The sequence below is a fragment of the Harpia harpyja genome, chromosome 3 (genome assembly GCF_026419915.1).
Source record: "Harpia harpyja isolate bHarHar1 chromosome 3, bHarHar1 primary haplotype, whole genome shotgun sequence".
NCBI lineage: Eukaryota > Metazoa > Chordata > Aves > Accipitriformes > Accipitridae > Harpia > Harpia harpyja.
The window spans coordinates 17,488,242-17,501,588 of NC_068942.1; the positions used below are offsets into that span (position 1 = coordinate 17,488,242).

Here is a 13,347-nt window from a genome sequence, read left to right on the forward strand (position 1 = left end):
TTTGCTTTACAGTCTGATATAATTCAGGTGACAGTTCAATAAAGTGACTAGATGCATTTGAAATGTATATATGTAAATATCTTTACTGACTCCAACAGAATTGCTGACCTCTTGAAGTCGTAAGTTAAACAAGCATTGCAGTGAGGAGTAATGTCTTTTGATAAACATAGTGATATAGTCATGAAAAGAAAGACAAACTTTCAGACACAAAATCCATTTCTCTGTTCAATTACCAGTTAGTCTAGTGAAAGATGAGTCCCCATAAGCCTTGCTTCTTTTTCTAAACCTTGGCCATCATAGTTAATGTTCCTCTCCGTTCTTAATTTTAGGCATATATTTAAGAATTTGCTGCATCAGAGACTCGGTGAAAGCTCTGAGTTATTCTACAGTAATTCAAATGACAACCAGCATACACAATTTTTAAAGTTAGTACTGATGCAGCTGTATTCTAAGTTTACATTTTGGCTCTAACCCTTCACTGTGTGTGAGCATCAGCCATGTGATTCCTGGCTGATCTGGCGTGGTAGTGAGAGCAACAGAGTGACTTGGACTCCTGTTATTGCCATAAACATATGTTATGCAGAAGGAGGGTATCATCCATATTGTGGCTTACCTATACTGTCAAAGTCTTAATGTCCTAATATATCCCTTACCTACTTATCTTAGGAATTCACCTTGCCCAGTTTTATATGTGTAACTGGTTAAAAAGGGATTTTTTTTTTTTTTAATAGAAGAAATCATTCGGGTTATCAAACTCCTTTCTAAGAAGCTTTGTTCTTTGAAATTATTCAACCACCTCTGAAAGGATCCAGGAGAACTAGGAAAAACACACAGAAAGGTAACAAAGATGGTCAAGGGTGTGGAAGTGTTTCTACATAAAGACTAGTTTGGAAAAGAGGCCATAAAAAGATATTTTTGTAGATTTTTGTAGGATACAGTCCTAAAAAAAAAAGATTTTTGTAGGATACAGTCCTACAAAACAATGAATTCTAAAAAGATGTTTAGTGGTAAATACGTTTTTCTTACTACAAGATCTGGATAATATTTAATGAAATGATCAGGCAGCAGGCTTAAAACAAACAAAAGGCATCACACTCCTTAAACTGATCTATTATCTTTAAAATTACATTATATGGATTTAATATGTCTTGTCACAAAAGGAAAACAGTATGTTTAATGTTATAATTTCTGGAAATATGCAAAAATAAACAGAATATAAGTATGTCATAGTTCTCTGGGAAAAAAAAAATGGAGCAACAGATTTAAGGGTATTCCATTATGGTTTTTGTTCTTACTTGCCATTAATTCACTGCTATTCTTCTATTTCTATAACTGTATTTTTGCATGTGTTGTTATTTCTAGCTTGACATTGTCTCAGTTGTAGGTCTCAAAGCAGAACCTATACCCTTGAAAGCAAAGTCTAAGAAAAGGTAATGTAAATCATTATATGCTTTTGACATTTACAGAGAGTTACTGCACCCCAACTAGTACTTGTGAGAGTTCTTTCTTATTTATAACAACCCCTGCTTGTTCTTAGTTTTAGATTTTTGAAATGCTATATGCATAAAACAATAGAAATGCACTATGACTAGACCATTTAGTACAGATCACAGAGCAAATACAAATAAACTTTCTCTGACAGATGTTTGGCTAAACTGTTAATAACCTTCAGTGACCTTAAAGGAAATATGAACAGCTAATTTTTTTTTGTTTCTAATAGGCATTTCTATTTTTTCCTCTTTCACTGGTATAATTTCAAAGACATACACTGAAGGACAGCAGTGCATCCCATATACTTTTGTAAGAATGCAAAGCACATCCCTTCCATGAAGCTTCTGTGGAGACTGCTGATCACAAGGGACAGAGAATTTTGTCATTAAAGACAAAATGAGTACATATATTAATCTCTCAAATGTACAACTGTGTATCTCTGTACAAAGGAATTTTCTGAAGCGACTTCTTCAAATGGAAGACATAGGGACAGGCTTCTTCTCATAATTCAACGTATCTTGAAGTCTTTGAACTGCTCTGCTATTTTTGCCTTTCTACACATTCCATATCACTCAGCTGCAGCATCATGATGTGTTTTGCCCACTGCAAAAGAGTTCTCTTCTAAGCAAATTTCAGGTATATGAAACTGATCTTTGATCTTTTTTATGACAAGGTTCTTTTTTCTTGCAATTTTTGCTGCTATCCAGTCATGCCCGGTATTAAATGGTAGTGCTGCCTCATGCTCACTACAGCATTCACAGACAGCCCCATGCTTGTGACACATTTCAGCAGCTAAGCCCCATGCCTGTGACACATTTCAGCAGCTAATCCATTTTGCAGGGAAATACTTCATGTACTTGTAATAAGTGTATTCTGAAAGTTAGTGAAAATGGAACTTTCTCCATTTCTCTATATAGGAGAACCAGCAAAAAAAAATCTGTCAGTCTGTCTAATTTGCTGACCAAGTATCTCCTGCCTGGCAGCAAACATTTCACATCTTTCAGACAAGTAGCAATATTCACACTTTACATTGTTGATTAGCGCTTTAGTGACCATGCAAAATTTAATCCCACCACCTTGTCTTCTCTACAATTAACGAGATTCTTGCTGTATTTACAGGTGTTGGCTTAAACAAGCAGACAACCGTTCTTCAAATTCCTTGGGATTTATTTCACAGAGAATCAGAACTGCAGTATGTGACCACTGGCTCTCTTGTTTAGTTCATTGGCAGTAACATTATCTCTGTTTTAAATCCAACAATATAGCTCTATATTTTGCAAAACATGTCTTATATGCCAAATGGTGGTACAGCGTATTACCATGAATTCTACCATTAGGACTGAAACAGGATCAAGCAAATTCCTCACTGATTTTTCTCCATTGTCCTGATTCTCCATCTTTCTAGCAGAGCAACTCCACCATCAGGACTGTGAGTCTTAATGCACACTTAGTAAGTATGCTTTTCATACCAAGAGATTTCACCTCATGCCCATCTGAAGAAAAAAAATGCAATTGTCAGTGTAAGTTCATCTTGAAGACCCAGCATGACTCCCACTGGCATTAAAAAGAAAACACAGTTTCTTCACAAAAGGATCATAGAAAATAAAGTTATATTGGTGTCAATGTTTTGCAATAGTGAGAGCTGTTTGAGAATTACGACTCACCTTAAAGGCCTTGAATGGAAAGGAACATCTAGTAGCTTTTTATTGACATCATCCCTTTGTACCTGTGAAAACAGTCCCTACAGATCAATTAGAAAAGGGTATTAGAATTAAAAATGCTTGTTACAATGAATTCAATAATATCTCACAACCAGTTCTTACAGAACTAGAAAAACTTCAGTCCCGAATATTGCACTCAGAGCTTAAAAGTAGTTGGTGGTAGATGTCTGGTAGATTATGAGTACTACTGGTATAACAATAACAAAATTAATAAACCAGCTTTAAATATTTTTTTTTTATGATTTTGGAAGACTCTTACTTTAATCTTTAAAATTGAGAAAGACTGGATCCCTAAAGTTAGTAAGTTGTACCACTAACTCTTAGCTGTTATGTAGCTCCCATGTTCCTTAGCTGAATGACACTTTTGAAGTAGAACAACACCCCATGCTTATGGATGAAATTTAGAAAAATGAAGAAATCCTAAAGTTTTTCAAACATGCTTCCTATAAATGGAAGCACAGGAATGTCATCCTATTCTTTGTCTTTAAATACAGATTATTATCCTTTATATATAAAGAACTTAAAATGAAATAGAATGTTCTTTGTTTGTGATTGGGTTTTGAATGACATTTTAATATTTTTTTCATAAACTAAACTCTTTTCTGTTATGAGATATACTACTCAATTCAATTAGTTTATTTTGATGACTGGGTGGTATTTATTGGTAGCTTTTCTTGACATTCCAGTAAAAGGTATTCTTTGACCATCAGTTCCAGGAATATACTTTTACATCTTTTATTCATTGCTATCTTTACATCTTCTCTAGGTAAGAGAGACAATTTTCCATATCCAAATACTGGAAGTCATTGCTGGTCCTTGTATAAGCGTGTACATTAAAAGCATGGTCCTGGCACTGACATGTAGAAATTACTGTTTATTGTATCAATCATTAATCATTAACCTTGCTTTTTTCTCCTTGTGTTTTATCTGCTAAGGCTTTTATTATCTTAAGGACATAAATTCTTTGAACCATGGTCTGTCTTTTTCTTTTGTATGTGTATAGTGCCTGACAGTCAAATCTCATTCTGTTGTATAGAAGTAAACAATAAAAATAGAAATAATGATAGTAAAACATGGTCTTGAATTAATGGCTAAACAAAGCAGAGTTTCCTGCTAAAGAACAGAAAGTGAATCTTCACTGACAGCAGGGAATGAGAAAACAAAAATTCACACAGAAGCCCTCTTCCCTTTCCCACAGACACATATATAGGCATAGAAATAGGAGGGAGAATGGAAAGATTTACTCAAGATAATATGATAATGTCACTATCTACAGCAACCCACCTGCAGAGATGTCTTTAATTTTCATTTTATGGACACTGAATAAACACTTGAACAATATTCCTATGATCCCAAAGCATAAGGCTCTACAGGACAACTTAGTCAAAAAGAAAAGCAAAATCTGTAGTGACTTGATGAATTATACCCTCTTCATTTGCACAAATTAAGAAACTGTAAATACAAGTCAGAGCCTATATAAAACATTTAAGGTCATTCTTGTTTGTTGCACACTTAATTCTAAAATGCAGGGATTGCAGCATTGTAGACAGGGAACTGATTTGTTCAATAAACCCATAATGCTGAAAAAAAATTACGGTATAAAACATTTGGTTATTACTGTGTACTGCAGAAGAAATTCAGCTTGTTTAGTAGACTGCTTCAGTTGAGGGAGTTCATGGATGTATCTGCTAATGCTGAGTTGGCAATGAAAAAGATGTGAGGTTTGTAAAGGGCTAATTAGAGAATTGCAGGTAGGTGCAGTGGCTGCCTTTGTGCTTTTTAGCGGGTGGGCATCCCTCCACTGAGGGCTGCTCTGTGGGAGCGGTGTAACTCCAATTCCAGTTTGTGCTCCCTTTCCTGATGCGCTATGGTGCCAGGCTTGGCACTCGCACAAGTGGGAAACAAAACTCATAGAGACACAGCTTTATAAGCTCCTGGTGAGGATGGGTCCCTCATTCGCCATGGAAAAGCTTCCTCTGGGAGACGGCTAGAATTCCCAACAGGAAAAAGCTAAAATCTCTGTGAAAAAAAAGGTGTGGGGGAATGCTCCCACACATGTATTCGAGAAAATGCACGTTTGTGCAACTTTCCAATTTACACCTGACAGATGAAAGCATGTCTGGCAATAAGGAGTATCTAATACAAAGCCATGCTTACATATTTTTATATGTGCGCAAAAAGAACTCATAAACAGGACTCAGCAATTGTAAATATGATACTATTTTTATGCAGTTTTTTTGATTTAAAGACTAGGCTTATCACAAACTGTAACAACTGTTCATCTGATATTCCTAGAGCCACTTCAGCACCAGAGTCAGCAACCAAATTACCAGTTAGTCTTCAGATAAGGAGACATCTAAAAGAAATTACTATACCTGTGGTGTGTGTGTGCTTATCACTAATGTAAACATGATAAATGGTCTTGTAAACTCCCCCCTTGAAATACATAGTTATTGATGTAAATACAGTGAGCCAAGAAAATTAACTTATAAAATGACTGATAGGTATTTTTGTTTCTTTTAATTAACAAATCCTGGGAAAAATTAATTTGATCAAAATAAGAATACTTTTTTCATAACATAATGTCTGTGGTTGGGATTTAAGTGACTTTCCCTGTATTTCTCTTGGTGACTTAATATAAATACACATTTATGCAAATTGCATTTAATGTTAATTTTAAAATTTAAAATATACACTAGAAAACAAACAAACAAAACCCCAGAAACAATGCAATGCTGACTGAAAGCATTCCATTATAAAGTAGAAAAGTTATAAGACAGGTTGCAATAATGAAATAAAAAGTTTTTTGTGTATACCAGCTGCACTTCAGAATAAACACTAAATTAACACTCTGAGAAGAAAAGAAGAGGAAGGAACATTTTGCTTTGGACTAAACATTTATGTGATTTCACTACACCAACATGGAAGGTATTTTGTTTTCATTTATCTATTTTTCAGTGAAATAGTTTGAAATCTTAAGGAAATGAGACAAAAATGATGCATATGTTTTAATTATCAAGACAATTAACTATTTTGTTATGTTTTAATTATCCAGACAATTAACTATTTTGGTTTTATTTTCATGATTTCTAGCTGCTTGCAATGCTTTATGAATGAAAATAAATTGTCCTTTCAATTTCTTTCCTGTCTTCTGAAACCATAGGGTCATTAGCTTTCTGGCACTCGGATTACAGAGAACCGTTTGTGTTGGCAGGTTTTAGATCAAGACAATATAAGCACAACATTTTATCTCATCTCTGAACTTCTGTTTATTCAGTTCCATAGCCAATGGACAAGATTACTGAAAAATGATGCCATGTCCTTCCTCACATAAAGATGGGATGTCTAAGAGATGTGTTTAATCTCTGCCACTGTAGCTGTAGTGGTTGGTGCATTGTGTATAATTGTACAGAAGAGGAGTAGATTATTATAAAAGCTGCTGCTATCCTTACATATAGAATGATGGACTTCCTAATTTAAATTAAAAAAAAAAAAATCTAGTGATATGAACTACCTAACACCTTCTAGTCAGTGGAAATTTAGATAGCCCACAAAGCCATTTCAGTTATAATGAAAAAATATCACTTTATATACACTGATGTTTGCTGATAGTCATAGATGCTCTCAGCTTACTTTAGAATTATCTTTTTGTTGTTGTTGTGTGTTTCTTAATAAATGTAACCTTCCCTTCCCTACTAAACAAAAATAATGTCTCTGGAACATGCAAAGCTTCTTTGTATTTTTGGTGTAACTTTAGGCATTATCAATTTTTGAGAAAATTAAAAAAGTATGGGGGGAAAGTAGCTGAAAAACTGCCTAGAAAAAAAAAACCTTAATGTCCATGTGATAAGAAGAAATCAGAAATTTAAGGTTAAGAGCAACAAACAGGTGTGTGGTACAAATTAATGTAAATCTGACCTTGAACAAATAATAAATATGAGAAATATACATCTTTCCCTACAAGACTGATATATTTATTTTTTCACAAACTTAAATTTAGTATAAGGGGTTTTTCTGATCTATCACATTTGGAAAAAGTAAATCCACACCAGAATATTTCTGATTCAGATCACATTAATAGGCTAATTATCTACTCAGGAAAATTAATTAGGATTTCCCCTGTAACCTTTTCTCTGAAGATGCTGGAATGCACTGAGAGGCCCTGATTTACTATAAAATTAGTAGACCTGGGTCCAAAATTTTCATTGGAATAAAACATATACCTTACTTTGTAGGATAAAATTCTACCAATGGCCTTGAAAAGAAAGGTTTTATATGAAAAAGGGCATTGCCCTTGTGGTTAAATTACCTCTAGGACCACATTTGTTCTTTCTGGAGGAACAGACAGATCTGAGACTAATTTAGAATAGTCTCACATTAAAGTAGTCAGAAGGACATCAATGACTGCATGAGCTGCTTTAGTCTTATAAAGGAGTCCTGTGAAACCATGTCTTTCCTTTCCCATATTTATTCTCTTCTACCCTGGCTATTTGCTATTTTCCAAACAAGGTTTATCCCCTCTAATGTTCATACCAAAGGAGAATTCTCTCCGAGGTTGGCATGGCTTCTTGCAGCCACCAGGATACCATAAAAACAATTCTGCAGAATATAAATTTTATCTTGGTTTCTTTGGTTTGGTTTGGTTTTTTCATTTTGGATTTGTTTACACAAAATTAATATACTAATTGTCTTTCCTGAATACAGCCAATCTCTCTCCTAAATGAACTCATCCTTTCAATTATTATCATATGAGCAGCACTATATTTCAGTCCTCTCCACTGGATCAAGAGCATCAGTTGGGAACTTGGTCCATGGCTCTTGGTTTGGAGAGATGCAATATATTGAAAATTTAAACTGGATGCACAGCACTTTGCCACAGTTCATAAGCATGGCGAATCCCATGTGCTATGTACAATCTCTGTAAGATATTTCTTAATAAACACACTATATTCCACAGAGAAGAAGGATTTCTAGGCAGGGGTAATATCTTTTGTTAAACAAGTAGAATGTGATAGGGACAAGAAGATGAGTTTGGGGAACATGGTTTCTACATAAGATCCCTCACCAGACATATTCTATATCTGTGATCTTGGTTGCATTTCCTTCAGGTTGTTATTTCCCTTGAAGAGGAAATAACAAAGGAATGAAGTAATCTCACAGAACGACTTTCATTTTTAGCAGCATTTCTGCCTATTTCTACTAAAATATGACTAGCTTTAGTCTCTACAGTAGTTTTAGGGCAGGCATACAGTCTGAATCAGAGTTGAAGGTGACCGTATTTTGATCAACGTTATTTTGTGTGGGAAAAACAAGTAAGCAAAAAAAAGATCCGTTTCTGTATTCCCTATTCTTGATACAGATGCATGCTTTAAAAATATTTTGTCCTCATTATGAAAGAGGACTTTCTTGAGTAAGGTTATTTTTTAAGGTTATAGATGAGTCAATTAGCATTAATGAACATTTTGCACAGTTGTTCCCAGTGAAATGTGTGCAGCCATGCTTTAGAGGATACTCGGCTCAGTGGGAAAAATCAGAAAGAAAGAAGTGTATTCGTTATAGTTGAAAGGATCATGACTTAGTCTACTAACCCAAGCTATGTACACTCATCTGGTCATTCTTACACTGAGCTCATATCTTGAGGTTAAAATGCAGAGCACAGATATCTTAAACAAAGATAGATATCCGACCTGTGACCAGAGATCTGCAAGGCCTACGCTGCCGGTCTGAGAGAGGTACCCAAGGAGTTCCTATATCCAGGGCAGGCTCATTATCCATGAAACATGGCAAAACATTTGCTAGCCTACCCTAAAAATATGAGTCTCTGTCTGGTTGTGGGCAGGATGCCAATGACATGCCTGGATGCCTCAGTATCGGTATATTCAGTATATGTGTTACAAAAGCGATTCCTAGAAGAAATGATTGATGCCTTCTGTACTACAGCAAGAGAATGGTCCAATATTGGATGCACAGATGATTTAAAGCCAGGATATACAGCTTCAGTATTAGTCATAAATTTATTTTTCAATATTCAGTCCAGTGTATTAGCAAACAACAAAATGTGGCTCACACACCTATGAGAACAGTTTTAATGAAGAATTTTATTCAAGCTTATTTCGTTACTTTTTGCTTGGTAGTGTGAACTGTGAATTAAGTTGAATACAAAAGGTTTTCACTACACTGAATTACCTGTTTCACCTTGAAAAGCCACACAAAATGAAGCTCTTAAAGCCTTTTGAAAATGACCTTTTTCCTCAGCAATGATTTATCTTTCCCCTCGAAAATCCCTTTTACAAAAGGGAGTATGATTAAAGGAAGCCAAGCAGCACAAACACTCGGTGAAGATCCTGCTTATCTGGAACTCACTTGACAATGTATGTTTTTGGGGTCGGGAATGCTGCAGGTTCAAGGGATAATTCTGCCTTTCAAGTACTTCAATTTATTTCATGCCTGAGCACTGTCATTGTACGCAGACAAGATGAAACGCATCGTTGTGTAAAGAAATTGAAATGAAATCCTACTTGACCCAGCAGGATGGGGCATTATGTTTGACTCAGTAGTGATTCCTGGAATAATATCTAATTCCAGGAGGAAAATTTCTTGATATGGCCACCTGCTGTGAGTGTCTTTGTCCAGGGATCACAAGTTGTTCTGGGTGACTGGGCTCAGGACATGCTTAGAAGAAAGCAGCCAGCCTCCTGCTGGCATTTAGATCTCTTCATTTTCTGTATGCTGCCATTCAGTGGGAATGAGTGAATGAAGAGCAGGGGAAAGCTGAAGCACTTCCACAGGAAGACACATGCTCCAGTAGAAGTGAGAGCTAAAAACCGTTTGACCCAGGTTTCTCATGCAGGTTTCTTGAGGGGGTGGGGGGGAAATCTGAAATTAAGAGTCATTGTTTTTTTTCCTTGACAGGCAAGTTTTTAATTTTTTTTTGGTCACGCAGGCCAGTCACTGGGATGTCATTCCCCATTCGGTCCCTGTGAAGTGTTTACTTTGAAAAGGCTGCACACCACCAGATTAAATAAAATGGGAGCGCTCCATGTCTCACAAGAGGGAATCGTGCAGACAGCTTTATTACTTCTGTCAGAGAACAAAGGTTTTCCCAGCATGCAGGGGATTATTAGGCCAGCAGCAAATAAACGGAATGCGCGGCGTCAAAACTTCAAATATGACTAACAGAGAGGAGAGGGGGGGAGAATCCATAATTGATTTCTCTGCTGCTACAGTATGAAGAATAAAACTATTCAGGTGATACCACCTAGCCAGCTTCACTGTTGGGGTAGAATCCAATTTTGATGCAAAATTCCATAATTTCCACTAATATAATTACTACAGAAATTGATAATTACCTCCCCCCCGACCGTCCATCTGTATAGCGTCAAGATATCCTTATAAATATATATATATTAGAAATAACATTTATTCCTGCTAGGAAAAAAGACCAGCCTTTTCTTCCCTTCACTATTGGTTTAGGACTCCTAAGAAGTTCATTAGAAGACCCAGCATTTATTTATTGAATTGTCTAAATGATTCTTCCTTGCAAATGAGTGCTAACACAGGCAGCCTGCTCCTTTTTTTTTTCTCCCCCCCCCCTTTTTTTTTTTTTTCTTTTAATGACCGTTTTTAACGGAGCTGGGGGCAAGGAATTTTCATATGTTCCTTTAGTCTGAGCAGCCGTATTTCCTGCATTGGCAGCTTTATACAGTGCAGCTGAGAGGAGTGATTGCACAGATACATCTATGCCATGGCATGAGTGAGTTTCGGAATACCATGGAAATCACAGAAGATCATATCTTGTAAAAAAGAGACTGGAACCATAACCTGCACAACACATGTACCTGGTGAAGAAAAGCAAAGATGTGGAGGATGCTCTATCTGGCAGCATCTTACCTTCTTTCTCTATAGAAGTAAAAGCAGCTCATGAATGAAAAAAACATATTTGTAATTAAAAGCTAGAAGAAGAAAAATACCTGTGGCAAATACTTACTTTCTTTTCATAATCAGTTCTGCTTTCTGTTATACCCTTACGCCAAAACTGATGGGAGTACACCAGCCTAAACCAAGTCCTGAATTTACCCTTTGATATTTCAGCTGCAGACATTGCAGTTAGGAATCAGCAAAAAAAGTGCTTTTGCTGCAGTGCATTATTCAATTTTTGTGCATCCCCCTTGCCCTGTGCAATACTAGTGCTCATGTTTTCAGGCTTTGTGTTACAGCACTTGGTTTTGTGGAAGCATGAGAAGTTAAGGACCCAAAATGTAATAAGAGAGGGGTTAGGCTTAAAATTATTATTTTTTTAAAATGCCAAGAACAGTTTAGAGCCATGCCTTAGGCCATGAAGTAATCCTAGTACCCATAATGAAAAGAATTTGTCAGACTAAGACATGTCAATTTACATTGAAAGAAAGAAAAGGAGACTTACTCACAGGCACAACATCCAATAGTTCAGATCAGTAGGAGTTTTTGCCATCAACTTGAACAGCAGTAGGAGCCAAACCCTTCAGGCCATACGTTCAGTGCCAGCTTCCTTAGCTTTATGGCATGGTTTGGCACTGGCAGTGAATTGTATCTTGATTTTGTGGACCTGCAATTAATTATCAGCACAATAAGATAGGACACGTTATAACCCTTCTTCAAAGCCAGGCTTTTGTGTGTTACTAAAATATGACTAGTCATAACAACAGGCATTTTTGTTACCTAATTGACAAGTTTATATTTAACCCATCAGAACCCAGATGATGCTGTGTATGTGGCACTGTAAATGTTTTAACTTCCAAGGGAATAATCCCTTGAACTGCTGATTTGCCAGCTGAAAAAAATCAGCTTTGCTATTTAATCCCATTGATACTTAATATAGCACATATAGTGCCAGTGGTTTCTAGCTGGTTGTAAGATTTTACAGTCACAAAAGGAAGAAAATAATTTTAACAGTGTTAAGCTGTCTGTGGAACAAATTATATACATTATCATAGAATCCAGAGTACTAATCAAACTATTGACCTCTGTTTTTTTAGTACAAGCCCATGTCAAGATAGCCCATCTGTTCTTATATACTTTGGTATCTAATATGACAATTAGCATATATATGAGAGTGTTGCAGGGGAAGAAGGAGAATGTGGTACAATCTTTCCTGTGATTGCATTTTTGTTACAACTTCATGCACCCATTGTTCCTCCACCTAATCTTGGATGGTGTTCTATAGGCAAAGTGATTTAATTATAAGGACTAGATTTTGAGGAATGAAGGGAAATTATTATAGTTTGGTTCAGGTCTACTAGTCCATACATATAAGTACCTTGAAGTAACTGATAATTGCAAAGAAGCTGGAAAAAATTGCAAGTCTCTTGTCAGGTCTAGAATGTCTATCCATTTTCTGTTTGACTGTATAAATAGAAGATTTGAAAAGCTGAGCCTGAAATTAGAGGAATGATACAAAAATAGGACATCAGTTCATGCCTAGCCAAGTGGATGGGAAAGGAGAAAGCTATCCATGGGCAGGAAAATTAAGGGGAGTCCAGAGACGAGTTGCAATTTCATGAATTATTTTTTCTGCATGAATGTACATGTAGGGAGAGCTTACTCCTTCACTGCCAGCAATAACAATGGACAATATCTAAACAAGAATCAGAAAAGCTAACAGAGGAGAAAAGAGCTGGAGAGGGAAGTCCATTTCACATTGAAACAAACAGTACGAATAGACAGTTTGTAGAGCTAGACCCTAGCTCCCACAAACAGGGACTGAAGCTTTGCTTTGGACTCTCCTCTAACAAACAGATGGCTTTAGTAAATTATTTTCCAATTTAAAGTCCCAGTAATAATGCAAGAGAGGAAGATGTTTATCACACACGCACTCTTGGCACAGGGCGATAGAGAATGCTTTTGAGTTTTCAGTCACAGGAGTACCGTGTATGCTACTTTGTGAAGTTAGATATCTTTGAGTAAGCTGCACCAAGAAGCAAGAGTTTGCTTTTTCTTAATTTAACTAAAATCCACTTCGGAGAAAGAGTTACCCTCTGACAAGTGGGTGTCCTGCGAAAGTGCTTCGTGTAGTTTTGTGGGAACCTCTTATTTCACAGCTGTTATGCATATATAACAAGTTACAGTTAAAAAATATTGCTTGAATCACAGATTTCCC

At 36.2% G+C, this 13,347-nt stretch overlaps 1 long non-coding RNA gene across 1 annotated transcript; it reads left to right on the forward strand.

Moving 5' to 3' along the window:
* Positions 1-1,721: 1,721 nt before the first annotated feature.
* Positions 1,722-4,284, forward strand: LOC128140207 (uncharacterized). The gene is made up of 2 exons (XR_008234644.1): positions 1,722-2,127; positions 2,611-4,284. It is a non-coding gene; the product is annotated as an uncharacterized LOC128140207 (long non-coding RNA).
* Positions 4,285-13,347: the final 9,063 nt, after the last annotated feature.